The 14,787-nt window shown below is 37.6% G+C and overlaps 1 long non-coding RNA gene across 3 annotated transcripts in view; it reads right to left on the reverse strand.

Annotated features, from left to right (window-relative positions):
• Positions 1 to 8,142: 8,142 nt before the first annotated feature.
• The window catches only part of LOC140626045 (uncharacterized), a 45,260-nt gene continuing 38,615 nt past the window's right edge, over positions 8,143 to 14,787 (reverse strand). The window contains exons 4-5 of one of the 3 annotated variants that reach the window (XR_012025294.1): positions 8,482 to 8,614; positions 8,143 to 8,392 (exon numbers count right to left, since the gene is read on the reverse strand). This is a non-coding gene — a long non-coding RNA (uncharacterized lncRNA). Of the gene's footprint in view, positions 8,615 to 10,527; positions 10,593 to 14,787 lie in introns of all 3 variants that reach the window. The other 2 variants (XR_012025293.1, XR_012025292.1) reach the window with 2 other exon arrangements.

Here is a 14,787-nt window from a genome sequence, read left to right on the forward strand (position 1 = left end):
ATTCTCTTGCTTGGGTGGAACACATTCTTTTGTCACTTCATGAGAAAGGATATATGGAAGTAGACTCTTGAGCTCTTGTATGTCACAAAACATTTTATTTCCTTCTGATACTTGATTAATAATACCTTGTTCCAAGAATACCTTCGACTGATTTTTCCTCAGAATTTTCAAAGTACCATTTTGTTATAACTACTGATTTTGCAGTTCAAAAATCCAGCTCCATATGATTAATAATCATTAGTCTTTGATCTTCTCTTTCCCCTAGCAGACTTTAGGCTTACTTCCTATTCCAGGTTCTAAAATTTCACTATTCTAGGAGTCGATTTTTTTCATTTTTCATTTGTTTCAGCCCTCAATGGGCCCTTTAAGTCTGTAAATATATGTTTTTCAGTTCTTGACATTTTTCTTGTGTAATTTATTTGATAATACCCTCCTTTCATTTCTCTATATTTTATTACTAGGACTTTTATTAATCTATTTAGATCTCCTAACTTACTTTTCTCTTCTATTTTCCATATCAATGTCTCCTTATTACACTTCCTGAGAGATTTCCTCAAATTTACTTTCCAAGTCTTATATTGAATATTTAATTTATGTTATTCCATATTATAGTTTTCAAAAAATTATATTGATTCCAATCCATTAATATTTGTGGAGTATTTCCTTTTATAAGTTACTGTATTGGGGGCTGGTTATGGGGGGGAAAACAAAAATAAAAATATCTCTCAATTCAAAGAGCTTGTAATCTATAAAGATATATACAAGTATATATAAAATAAAAGCTACAGCAATTTGATTCAACAAATCTGAAGTGGAGAAGGAAGAAATATCATCAATATTGTTCTCATTTCTAAACCAGAACTGCAACTAATGAGCACAACAGCAAGTTACTTAAAATATATGGCTATATGATCCCCCACACTAAGAAACCTGACAAATTTTCCTTTCAGATGGACACTACTTAAGATCATACTTTGATTGACATTAGTTCAGCAATTCTAAAATATGTCTCATAGCCCATGACAGATATAATGAACATAAAGCTAAATTCAGAAGAAAATATATCCCATCCTGTTACAGAATATTTTGAGATCAAATAATAAAGCTCTTTAAAAGTATGTAGGATATTCAACTACTGGCACACCCTACATGAAGAGATCACTCAATTGGTTTTTGTCCTGGTTAAAAAAAGAATCCTCTAACCAGGGTCACATATGGGATTATTCACAAGTCTTAAATCTAGTAATAGAATGGATAATGGGGAGGCAAGAAGCAATATTTCACAGTTTTGACTCAAAATGTCTGGGCAGCATTTATAATAGAGCAACATGAAAGAATTGCTGTTTGACACAAGCAGCAGGGGACTGTAATCCACTTTCCCAGCATTATGGAAGCAAGACAGGGTTCTAGAAAAGGAAGTTAGAAGTCAGAGCTGTATTGCTTTGAGAGAACCCACTCAAATAAACAGTGGCTTTTCTTCATCCTACTCCCAGCTTTACTGAGATATAATTGACATATAACGTTGTGTAAGTTTAAGATGTACAGTGTGTTAATTTAATACACTTATATATTGCAAAATGATTACCATCATAGAGTGGTTAACACCTCCATCCTGTCACATAATTATCATTTCTTTTTTTGTGGTGGGAACATTTAAGATTTACTCTTTTAACAACTTTCAGGGATCCCTGGGTGGCGCAGCGGTTTGGCGCCTGCCTTTGGCCCGGGGCGCGATCCTGGAGACCCGGGATCGAATCCCACGTCGGGTTCCCGGTGCATGGAGCCTGCTTCTCCCTCTGCCTGTGTCTCTGACTCTCTCTCTCTCTCTGTGACTATCATAAATAAATAAAAAAAATAAAAAATAAACAACTTTCAGGTATATAATATGATATTATTAATTATAATCACCATACCATACATTAGATCCCCAGAACTTATTCATCTTAAAACTGGAAATTCATATCCACTGACCAACATCTCCCCATTTCCTGCACTCCTCACTAGCCCCTGGTCACCACCATTCTACTTTCTAATTCTATGAGTTCAGCATTTTAGATCCCATATGTATATAAATTATATAGTATTTGTCTTTCTCTGACTTAATTCATTCAACATAATGACATCACATCCTATCCATGTTGTCACAAATGGCAAGATTTCCTTCTTTCTCAATAAATTCAAATAATAATAATAATATTTTAAAATAATATAATATAATAATATATTGAATATAATAATATTCAAATATGTAGTAATATAATATAATATAATATAATATAAAACATATATATATTCTTTATTCAATCATCCACTAATGGACACTTAGGTTGTTTTCATATCTTGGTTATTGTGAATAGTGCTGCAATGAGCATAAGAATACACATATCACTTCAATACCCCATTTTCATTTCCTTTGGATATATACTCAGAGGTAGGATTGGTGGGTCATGTGGTAGTTCTATTTTCAATTTTTTGAGCAACCTCCATGGTGTTTTCCACTGTTGCTGCACCAGTTTACATTCCTATCAATAGTGCATAAGGGTACCCTTTAATCCCCATCCTTGCCAGCACTTGTCTTCTTCTGTCTTTTTGATGATAGCTCTTCTAACAGGTGTGAAGTGATAGTTCACTGTGGTTTGGATTTGCATTTCTCTGATGATTAGTGATTTTGAGTACCTTTTCATATGCATGTTGGACATTTGTATGCCTTCTGTGGAAAAATGTCTATTCAGGTCTTTTGCCCATTTTTAAATTGGATTATTTGGGGTTTTTTGCTATTGAGTTCTGAAAGCTCTTTTTGTATTTTGGATATTAACCCCTTATCAGAGATATGATTTGCAGCCATTTTCTCCCATTCCATAGATTGCCTTTTCATTTTATTGATTGTTTCTTTAGCTGTGCACAAGCTTTTTAGTTTGATGTAATTTTTCCTGTGTGCGTGTGCATGCACATGTGTATTCCACACCACCAAGTGAATCTGACACCAGCTGGGTGTCCTACAATTCAATTCCATTTAGTTCAGACACTCTCCACCTGGAGTACCTGAAGATAACTCACAAGTTATGTTACAGGCTCAGCCCTCCAACACTGCCCTCCCCACCACCACACACTTCAGGTGCCAATCCCAAATCCACGTTGTCCTCTGAGATTCTGACCCTCTGGCTATAGATCAAAGGTTCTGGCACCCCCCTCTTTGGGTTAAATTAATTTGCTAAAATAGCTCCCAGAACTGAAAGATATGTATATATATATATATATATATATATATATATATATATATATATATACTTACTAGACTACTGGTTTATTATAAAAAGGTATAACTTGGGAAAATCTATATGGAAGAGATGCTTAGAGCAAGGTATGGCTCAAAGCTTCCATTTTGTCTCCGGGAATGCCACTCTCTGAGCACTTCCACATGTTCACTGACCTGGAAGTTCTCTGAATCCTCTCTTTTTAGGTTTTCATGGAGAGTTTGTTACACAGCATAATTGATTGAATCATCATCTATTCAAGACTCTACTCAGTCTGTGGCCCCAGCACCCCATCCCAGATCTAAGAGTGGGACTGAAAATTCCAACCCTTTAACCACAGGGTTGGGCCCCTTGGCAACCAGCCTTCATCCTTAGGCTAGCTGTGGGGTTTTCCAAAAGCCACCATTTGCATAACAATAGACACTTTTTTTTTAATTTTTATTTATTTATGATAGTCACAGAGAGAGAGAGAGAGAGTCAGAGACACAGGCAGAGGGAGAAGCAGGCTCCATGCACCGGGAACCCGACGTGGGATTCGATCCCGGGTCTCCAGGATCGCGCCCTGGGCCAAATGCAGGCGCTAAACCGCTGCGCCACCCAGGGATCCCACAATAGACACTTTTATGTCTCTCACTGCTTAGGAAATTCCAAGGGTTTTGGGAGTTCTATGCCAAAAACAGGACAAAGACCAAACATGTATTCTTTATTGCAAGTCCCGATATCAGTCTTCAATCCATTTCAAGTTCATTTTCGTGAATGGTGTAAGATAAGGGTCACATTTGTTTCTTTTGCATGAAGTTATCCTATTTTCCCAAAACCATTTATTGAAGAGACTATCCTTTCCCCAATTGAACACTCTTGGCTCCTAAATAACAGCTTTTCATGCCCTAGAGTCCAGAAGTGAAAGCCAGCTGAAATTGGTGGATGGGGACATTATTTTGTCTGCAGATATAAAAGAAGCTTCCCCAAGGGATGTGCTGGCATTTGAGATTGCTAAAGAAAGCCTAACTGTTCTGTGACTATTATTCTTACTCAGATTTTTCAGTTTCAAGGACCCATCATCACTGGGTCCATGTTTTGAGAGTGGCTGTGAGTAAGTGATATGGCACATTATTAAGCGGTTTGGTCGTGATCTTTCACACTGTGTCTCTGTTATAGCAAACCACATTCTGTTGAGGAATAAACCTGTAGTAGGGCTGTGGACAGTCAAAAAAGGGGTATTCCTGCACACCAGAAATACATAGATCATAACAGTCCATTTCCTTGGCTTAACTGCTTCAGACCTCTATAAGGCTGATCCAATCAGCTGTGCTGTCTCTAGAAAAATAAATAAATAAATAAATAAATTCAATTTGAAGATCAGTAGGTGGATTATCTCATCTTCCTTTGGGAGATGAAAAAGGCCCATGTGACTGATTACATTATGGGGAAAATTCCTGACGGATCAGCTAAGAGTCCATCTCTAGGGGAGGCTGAAAGTGCAGTTAGGTTAGGTAGGAAGCCTCAGTTTAGAAACTCGGCCTAAGTGACACCATTTTGGGCCTATGGTTTTCTTTTTAATAGTGTCCATTGGCTGGTTGCATGCCATAAGAAACCAAGCAGTTTGTGTGCTTAACAGATTTCTTCATTGAGAATGTTGTCTTTGTATCTCAAGAGGTTAACACAGTGTTTGGCACAGCGTGAGTGCTCCATAAATATTTGTTGAATGAATGAGCTCTAAGAAGCCTTAGACTAAGCAGTTTAGTTCTCTCCTAGCTACCTGCTGTGCTAAAAATCTCCTTGGCTGATTCTATATGATACTTAGGAGACCTTTCTTGTTTTTTTATATTTCATTTCTATTAGGTTCAAGGAAAAAAGTTGAATAGTACTTCAGCAAATATTTATGGAACACCTACCATGTTCAAGGCACTGTTGGGGAAATAAAACTCAAAGGCAATGTTTCCCCTACAATAGCTTAAAGCCTCAAAGAAGAAGTAAGATATATATATATATATATACAAATACATTCTCAGAATTACAGATTTCTAACTAATAAATGCATCCATATGCTATTGGTATGTCTCAAGTATTATATGTGGGATACAAAATAAGCCCCCCTCCTGTGAATGCTTAATGTTGTTGAATGTTGAGACTAAATAACTCTGAGCCATCCCTGGCCAGGAGTAACAGTCTTACTTTCAAGGTTTTCCTTACCAGGTACAGGTATTCCCCACTTTTCAAAAGCTTGCGTTACACCACTTTGCTTTTAGGAGAGACCTACACTGGTATCTGCTTTCACTAACCAAAAGAAATCTCAAGAACATTTCACTTATATTAAAAAAGGGAAAATAGCATTCAGTGTGTTTTGCAATAAGCCATGATAGAGACAGTATGCACCCACCCTGAGCAGCATGAGAGGCCCCGCCAAACTCCTTCTCCCACCACACTCAGCATCTCAGCATCCAGCCACCATAGCTGTGAACTGTGTCTGTGAACATCGATGCTTTACGTCAATTTATTTTGTGCATCTATTAGCAAGATGTGTCCTAAGGTGTCAGAAAAGGATAAGAAACATTATTGGGGGGTCTGGAAATGCTCAAAAGTTTTTTACAAATGAATGGTAATTGGTTCTTCGTGTTAACGCCATTTGGGCTTACAGAAGGTTTCATAGGAATGCTCTACTTTCAGATAGTGGGGGATACTCGTACTTCCAAAAACAACTGTGAAGTTGCTGAGTATAGCTGTCTCCATATTCCCCTTCCCCAAACTATTCTCTTTTGTCTGCTTGCTGAGCCTCAGGAGGCTGACCTCTCTCCATACCACTGACCACATCACTCAGACTCCTCGGTCTACTCGCTTTTGGTTGGGTTGGGTCACTGGGAGACACTGGCAGGAGATGAGAGAAAGATTGGAGTGTTTGTTCACCTCTCTTCCTCCCTGCCTGGGAGTTGTTCTGATAGCAGCTGGATGTCTCTCAATGATGGATCCTTTCTAGAGGCCCGCTACTCCAGCTCACATTAGTGACACTATTCACCTTTGCCCTTGTGATGGTTAATTTGATATACCAACTTTCCTGGGCCGTGGGGTGCCCAGATATCTGGTTAACATTATTTCTGAGTGTGTCTGTGAAGATGCGTATGGATGAGATTAACATTTGACTCAGTAGACTGGGTAAAGAAGATTGCTCAGTCCAGTGTGTGGGTGAGTCTCACCCAATCTGTTGAAGACCTGAGCAAAATAGAAGACTGACTAAAAAACAATTCTTTCTCTTGACCTGACTGTCTTAGAGCTGGGAGATCAGTCTTCCTGCTGTTGGACTCAGACTAGGACTAGAGCAATACCGTTAGTTCTCCTGCTTCTCAGGCTTTGAGTCTCAGGCTGCAGCTCAAACCCATTGGTTTTTCTGGGTCTCCAGGTTGCCAACTGCAACTCTTGGGACTTCTAGGCCTCCATAACTGCATGATCCAATCCCTTATAATAAATAAATACATACATACATACAAACATACTTATCTTATTGGTTCTTTTCCCCTGGAGAGCCCTAAAACTCCCTTTAAGACCCAGAGATGTAACAGCTTCCCACTACTGTCAGCCTCTCAGGGCCTCAACATTGCTTCTCGGTTCCTACAGTCCTGCTCACACTTCTGTAAATAGTCCCTTCTATAAAGTTTCTCAAAACCTCAGTTGAGTGTGCCATCTGTCTCCTGCCAGAAGGCTGCCTGAAGCAGTTTCCCATAACCATCTTCTTGTTTACTATCCCAGCTGGGATGACACTAGAGTTCATGTCCCCTGAGTTCAGAGGTACATTAACACCCACTTCCCAAACCGCAGGCCTCCACTCTCACTCATGGATCTAGGTTTGCTCAACAATGGCCTGTCTCCTTCACTCAGGGAGAGGCTTGGCATCACCTTGAAAATGAAGAATTTGTAGGGCTCATTTATTATGATCGAGTTATCCAATATGGAAGTGCTGAAGAAGCAACTGACATGTAAGGATTTTGTTTTATCTAAATATAGAATGATAACAGGTTACTCATGCTTGGGACTGCCTACTTTGTCTTAATCTTTTGTGAAAACAAGACAGTCAGATGAAAGACGATAAGAAGTAGCTGAAATAATCATTTTTCACTGTGTTTTAGATACATTATGGATCAAATAGATTTGGGGAAAAAAAGGATTTGGGTCCATTGGTTTTATACTCCAGCCATTTTTAATAACTTTATTTATTAAAGAAAAAAGAAAACATATGCTTTGTTCCAAACAACTGACTTTCATACTTTTGTTATGAGATTTCTCCTATCTCACAACTATTTGTTTATATATCCAGAGTGGTATACCTGTTCTCACAGCAGGACCTTTATCTTATTTATCATTTTATCTCCAAAGCTATAACCATGCTGGTAAACACGGCACCATAAGCATTTATTAAAGGAATGAATGAATAAATAGCAATGCAATTTGAAATGTAACTCATTGTAAATTGTTAACTACTAAAGCTAATGTCCCTCAAGTGGCACAGAAGACTCTTCTCGTCTTCCTATAAATCGTCCTGCCCTTACATCTTTCCAGGCTACTTCTTATCTATTATATGTTGCAATCCTTTGAAATTGTTTAGCAGCCAGTAAAATGGCCCCGAATTCCATGGTAAGCTGTTCTTTCCCTTCCTATGGCTTGAAGATTGCCTTTTACCAATATAAAAAGAAGTTTGCTGTTTTCAAATCCTCACCTACAAGCACATGGATCACAATACATCCCCTCTACTCTTCCAAACTGCATGTCTACACAGGAGAATTAACAGTTTCTATAACCACAGGGAAATCTGAGGGTTTTTTTTTTTCTCACTCTGATGATTTATTACATAGTGATTTGGTGACTCAGTGGTAAACCTAAGAATTTTAAAGTCATGAGCAAATTTTCGAAATGGTCTTTATTATTCTTTGCAATGCACAGTTTTGAAGGGAGAGAATGGAAGCAACTTCTTTCCTGATTTTTGTGTGTTTTCCCCAGGCACAAGTATCAGAGTAATTAACCCTCGGGAGGCTGAATAATCTATGCACAATCATTTGCCACTCTTTTGGTTGTAGAGTTCAGCAGAAATGGATGTTCGCTCTGTCTAAGGTAGAGACACAGGGAATTCTAAAAATTTTCTGAAATATTCCCTGTTGAATGAGAAGAATGTTAAATTATTAGTAGCTTTAAGTGAATTATAAAACATCAATGGCTTAATACAATAGGAGTTAATTTATACTCACTTAACAATCCAATGAAGGGTTTCTGATAGATGGGCAGATTTCCTCCTGCAGTGATGCAGGGACCCAACTCCTTCCATATCAGAGCTCTTCCATGCAGTAGGGCGTGAGTCCTTGGAAACCAAAAGCCACCTGGAGAAGAGCATGGAGAATGTCCTATGAGAGCTTGTTCACATTTCATCATGGAGAGCTCAGCCATGTGGCTCTACCTAAATCCAAAGAAGCTGAAAACCTTGGGCCCCAGTTGGGTAGCTATTTCCCAATCACAATATCCACTGGGAGAAAAGACCCCAGATTTCTCTCTGAGCAGCAAGCTGACTCTGCCATAGGAAGCATGGCCACAGAGGATCTAATCCCCAGTAGAATTCACTCAGAGGAAAGAGGCACGAGCTGAACGTGAATACAGGAATATGAGAGATATCCTCATCACCCTCTCCTTTTAGTCTATATCACAAGTCCTGATGTTGGTACTGTTATCTCTCATTTGAGTGGGAAGTCCAGATGTTCCCACCTCCCAAGATATGGAAGGCATATAGTAGAAATATCAGTCATTTCCTTCCTGTACCCACACTTTCTTCTTAAAGAACAATCCACCCCTTTGTTCTAATGGTCTCACCATATAGACTCTGCTGAGGCCAATGGATCCCATGTCTTGTTCCTTTCGCTCTTGGTCATAGGTGAATAGAACAAGGTTAGACACCAACCCAAGCCAAGCCAATCAGGTACCATCTCTCAGAAACTGAGAGTTGGGATTCAAAGATACTTAATTGGTCTATGTTAAACTCCTAGGTGAGAAAAAACTGGTACTGGCCATTTCTGTTTCAGCCTGTGTTGCAATAGCTCAGAAAGTAGATCTGGAGGGCACCTGGGGGCTCAGTTGGTTAAGCCTAAACTTCAGCTTGAGTCATGATCACAGGGTCCTGGGATCAAGCCCTGTGTTGGGCTCCCTGCTCAGCAGGGAGTTTGCTTCTCCCTCTCCTTCTTCCTCTGCCCCTCCCTCTGCTCATGCTCTCTCTCTCTCTCTCTCTCTCTCTCTCTCTCTCAAATAAATAAATAAAATCTTAGAGAGAGAGAGAGAGAGAAAGTCGATCTGGGGTGGCACAGAGAAAATGAGAGACTGAGACACAATAATCCTGAATCTTAACATCAGTTCCTGGTTCTGTCAGGTTAGCAGTTTCCAAAAGTGTCTTTCCAAACTCTACCATTGAGTTAGAGTTAATTTGGATGAGTTTAGTTCCTTGTAGTCAATTAGTCTGTAAAACTCTTTTTTACTTGGCTGCAGAACTTTATCTCCCTGATGACAATAATGGAGTATAACTGTGAAGTAAAGCCCATCCATGGGATTTATTACTACACCCCAGAAATAGGACCAACCTATTTCTATGCCCAAACCTTCAGAAATTCCAGTGATGGCACAGAAAGATAAAAGGCAAAGACGAGCACAGTGCCAGTTAGTTGCAAGCCAAATGCCAAGTCTAGTGAGCTTTCTTTGGATGGTGTGGAAAACCAGATAATGTGAAATCATGCATTCTCTGAAAAGTTTTCTTCAAGGACAGAGATGAAAAGCCTAGAATGTTTTCATGACTATGTATGCATTGCTAGTGTGGTAAACAAAAACTGGCCCCCAAATATGTATGCATCTTAACTCTCAAGCCTGTGAATCCTACTTTATATGGCAAAAGGGACTTTGCAGATGTGATTAAATTAAGGATCTTGAGACTGGGAGGTTATTCTGGATTACCTGGGTGGGCCCCATACAATTATCAAAGTCTTTATGAGAAGGAGACAGGAGGATCAAAGAATAAGACAGAGATAGGACGTAAGACCCATCTCAGATTTCTGACCTTGAGAAATATAAGAGATTAAATTTGTGTTGTCTTAAGCAACTAAATCTGTGGTAATTTTTTTTGTAGCACCAATGGAAACTAATATAGCTAGTAAATAATTCCTTGCATATTATTTTAGAATGAGCTCAGCAAAAGTATAAAAGAATGCCCCCTACTTTTCCTGGCATTTTATGGAGGAAGAAGAGGATGCTTCCTTACCAAATGCTCTTTCAAAAACAGATGGGAGGGGTGGCTTACACAGGAAGGTAAGAGTAGGTCTTGATCTGCAATTCCAAGAAGACTGAGTCAGGAAGAGAAGTAGGTCTCATAGGGGTCATTCTTTTTTTATAAGTGGGTTTAGAGGAAGACATGACTTCTTAACCGGGTGTATCAACCATCTAGAATAAACAAAGCTCTCTCCTTGAGCTCTTTAACCACTTTTCTAGTGCACATATAGGTTACTAGTCCTGTCTTTATCTCTTTCTCTCCTTAATGAAAAAATTCAATTCTTGACACCCAGTTGTTGGTAGAGGCCCATGCTTGGAGAAGACATCATTACTATCTTTTATAACTTTTGTCTGACCTATTGGAATTTTTTGGCCTCTAGGCATCCAAGCTTTGCAAGTTGAGAAAAGTAAGGAGGAAAGAAAGAAGAAAGAAAGAAAAAGAAAGAAAGAAAGACAGAAGAAAGAAAGAAAGAAAGAAAGAAAGAAAGAAAGAAAGAAAGAAAGAAAGAAAGAAAGGAAGGAAGGAAGGAAGAAAGAAAGAAGAAAGAAAGAAAGAAAGAAAGAAAGAAAGAAAGAAAGAAAGAAAGAAAGAAAGAAAAGAAAGAAAACACATCAATTATAGCTTCTTTCTTAGACAATTCTCTTGCAGTAGACAATGGTTGTTATTGGTTTCTCACTTTCCAAGCTTGGCTAATCAGAGTCCTCACTGGGACTGATAAACAGACATTGGAATTGCTGAGAGAGACAATACCAATCTGGGGTTATCTTCCCACCACATTGGTTGAGACTGTCCTTAGAACAGCTCTAAGGAGAGCCTAGTGTATATGAGAGAAGGAATGGGACAAAGACCTATGGCATTGAGTACTGACTGTTAATCCCTATGTTCCTATCCCATAGATTTCTCTTCAACTGTGTGAGCTACCCCAAACTTCTTTTCAGCTGCATAAGCCAATTCATTCCCTTTTTGCTTCAGTTAGTTTGAATTGTGTTTCTGATTCTTTTGACAACTAAATGAGCACTTCTGGTTATATTAGAAAATATGTCAGTATATAAAGGTTAAATTTTATTTCAGTGAATTCCAAAAACCTGTTTTGTAGTCAGAGAACATATTTTGTATAATTCCCATCCTTTTAAGATTTAATAAGAGTTGTGTGATAGTGCAGGCTATGGTATATCTTGATGAATGTTCTCTGTGCTCTTGAAAGGAAGGTTGATTCTGCTGGTGTAGGATGGCATGTTCTATAAATGTCAAACTGGTTCATGGGGTTGTTCAAGTTTTCTATACTACAGATTTTCTGCTTATTTGTTCTACCAGTTATCAAAAGAGAGGTATTGGAAGCCCCGACTGTAATTGTGGATTTGCTTATTTCCTCTTCCAGTTCCTCCATGAAATCATCCATTTGCCATGATGAAATATTTCTCTTTACCCTTCATAATATTCCTTGTTCCAAAGTCTAGTTTGGATATTAATATTGCTCATCAGTGTAACTTCCATTAATTGGTATTTGCATAATCTGTCCCATGCTTTCACATTTAATCTATATGCATTTTTACATTTAAAATTAGTCTTTTATCTGTAGCATATAGTCAGGTCTTCCTTTGTGATCCAGTCTGACAATCTCTGCCTATTATTTGGAGTATGTAGACCATTTAAATTTGACATAATTTTTGACTTTATTGTGACTAAATCTATCACCTTGTTATTTTCTATTTGTTCCATGTATTCTTGGTTACCTTTTTCCTTTTTCTGATGTCTTTTGGATTAACTGAATATTTTGAGGATTCCAATTCATCATAACTATTGCTATCCTCCTTTGTTTTATTTTCCAGTGTTTGTCCCAAGGTTTATAATACATATATCTTTAACTTACTATAGTCCATCTTCACATAGTATTATATTGCTTCATGTTTAATGTAAGAGCCTCAAAATAGTATACTTCTATTTCTATTCTCCTGTCTTTTATAATACTGTTTGACTTTGATATATGTTATCAACCCCAAAATATATTTTTACTAATTTTCTTTTAAAAATCAGTCATGTCTTGGAGCACCTAGGTGGCTTACTAGATTAAGTGCTTGCCTTCAGCTCAGGTCATGATCCCAGGGTTCTGGGATCAAGCCCCAAGTCAGGCTCCCTGCTCAGCATGGAGTTTGCTTCTTCCTCTTCCTCTCCTCCTCCCCCCACTGCTTGTGCTGTCTCTCTCTCAAATAAATAAAATCTTTTTAAAAAAAAATCAATAATCTCTTAAAGACACTTTAAAATAATAAGATGTTGTCCTTTATAATTACCCACATATTTTTCTTTTCTTGCACTCCGTGTTCCTTCATTTTTGTATATAGATCCAAATTTCCATCTAATTAATGTCCTCTAACTAGTTCTGTTGGCAACACAGTCACTCAGCTTTTATTTGTCTGAAAAGTCTTTATTTTGCCTTTATTTTTGAAAGATAATTTTCTGAGTATAGAATTCTGGGTTGACAGGTTTTCTCAGTACTTTAAAGATGCTGCTCCACTCTTGTCTAGCTTGCATCATTTCTGACAGGAAGTCTGTTGGCATCTTTATTTTATTCTTCTACATAATATGTCTGTCCTCCTTCCCCCAGCTGCTTTCAGGGTTTTCTTTTTATTACTGATTTTAAACAATTTGTTTATAATGTGCTTTCATGTGGTTTCTTCATGCTTGGGGTCAGTAGCCTTCTTGGATCTGTAAGTTTGTACTTTTCATCAAGTTTAAAAAACATTTAGGCAACATTTCTTCAAATATTTTCCTATTCTTTCTTTTTCTCCTCTCTTTTGGGATTCCAATCATGTGTTTGTCAAATGTCTTGATATTTCTCACAGGGCATTGATTTTCTTTTCACTTTTTCTAGGCTTTAAAAAAATGTCTGTTTTATTTTAGGAGTTTCTATTGCTGTGTTTCCAAGTTCACTGCAATATCCAATCTGCTGTTAATCCTATTCACTATAATTTTTATTTCAAGTATAGTGTTTTTCATTTCTAAAATTTCCATTTTGTTCTTTTTTTTAGGCTTTCCTTTCTCACTCCTCATGTGCATGTTTTCCTTAATATCCCTGACCATATTTATAAGATTTATAACAGCTGCTTGATATTCTTGTCTGCTAACTCCATCATCTCCATTATTTCTGGGTTGGTTCTATTGATTAATTTTTTGTTACTAGCCATATTTCCCTGCTACTTTGAATGTCTGTTAATATTTTTATTGGATACTGGACATTGTGAACTTTACATTATTGGGTGCTGGATTGTGTTGTATTCACTTAGTGTGAAACATTGTTCTGGCATGTAATTAAGTAGCTTCCAATCAGTTTGATCCACTTAAGGCTTGCTTTTAGCCTTTACTAGGGCAAACGCAGAGAGGCTGTTAGTCTAAGGCTGATTTAGCTCCACTTCTAGGAACAGCAATCTCTGAGCTCTGTACCCAATGCCCATTTTTATACAAGGGTTCTTTCTAACTGGTGGGACAGTGATCTATTCTCAGTCATATGTGATCTTGGGAATTTTTCAGCATTCTCTTTGATGGCTTTTTCTCAAACTTTCCTGCCAAAAAATTGAGAAGATCTCTATGTACATATCTGCATCTTTCTCTCTCTTTCTCCTTTCCCTCTACTCTGTCTCTCCCTTTCACACACACACACACACACACACACACACCCCTAACACTTTAAGACCACAGAAAAATCCTGCTTTTTAAATTATTCTATGAAATTTATCATTCAGCAATGCTTCTTGCCTGATTCAATTTTTACCTTGATGCTTGCAAAATGATATTTGAAATTTTACTAGTTGGTCTCTGGCATTCAACTGTAAGCAAGAACCTTCTCTTCTCTCTGAATTACTTGTTTGTCTATTATTATTAGCATGAATGCATTATTTCTTATTTTTTCAATGATTTATATTTCATTACTATGGTTCATTATTTTTACATTATTATTATTATTATTATTATTATTATTATTATTTGTGTGTGTGTGTTTAAATTTTCCCAGACTAGGCCATTGAGAGCCCCTTCAATTTGAGACACATCTCCTGACAGTCAATTCTTATTTCCAACAAGATTAAGATGCAGGAAGTAAGATTCCTAAGATCAAATCACCAGCCTGTCCTAGAAACTACGATTATTTTCTTACTGTACATTTCCCTATAACTAAGATAGGCATTTGGCATCAATCTACTGAGTTAACTCTATATTTTTTCAAATCTTTCCTGATGATATATTCTTTTGTATACTGAT

The sequence above is a fragment of the Canis lupus genome, chromosome 37 (genome assembly GCF_048164855.1).
Source record: "Canis lupus baileyi chromosome 37, mCanLup2.hap1, whole genome shotgun sequence".
In the NCBI taxonomy this organism is placed as follows: domain Eukaryota; kingdom Metazoa; phylum Chordata; class Mammalia; order Carnivora; family Canidae; genus Canis; species Canis lupus.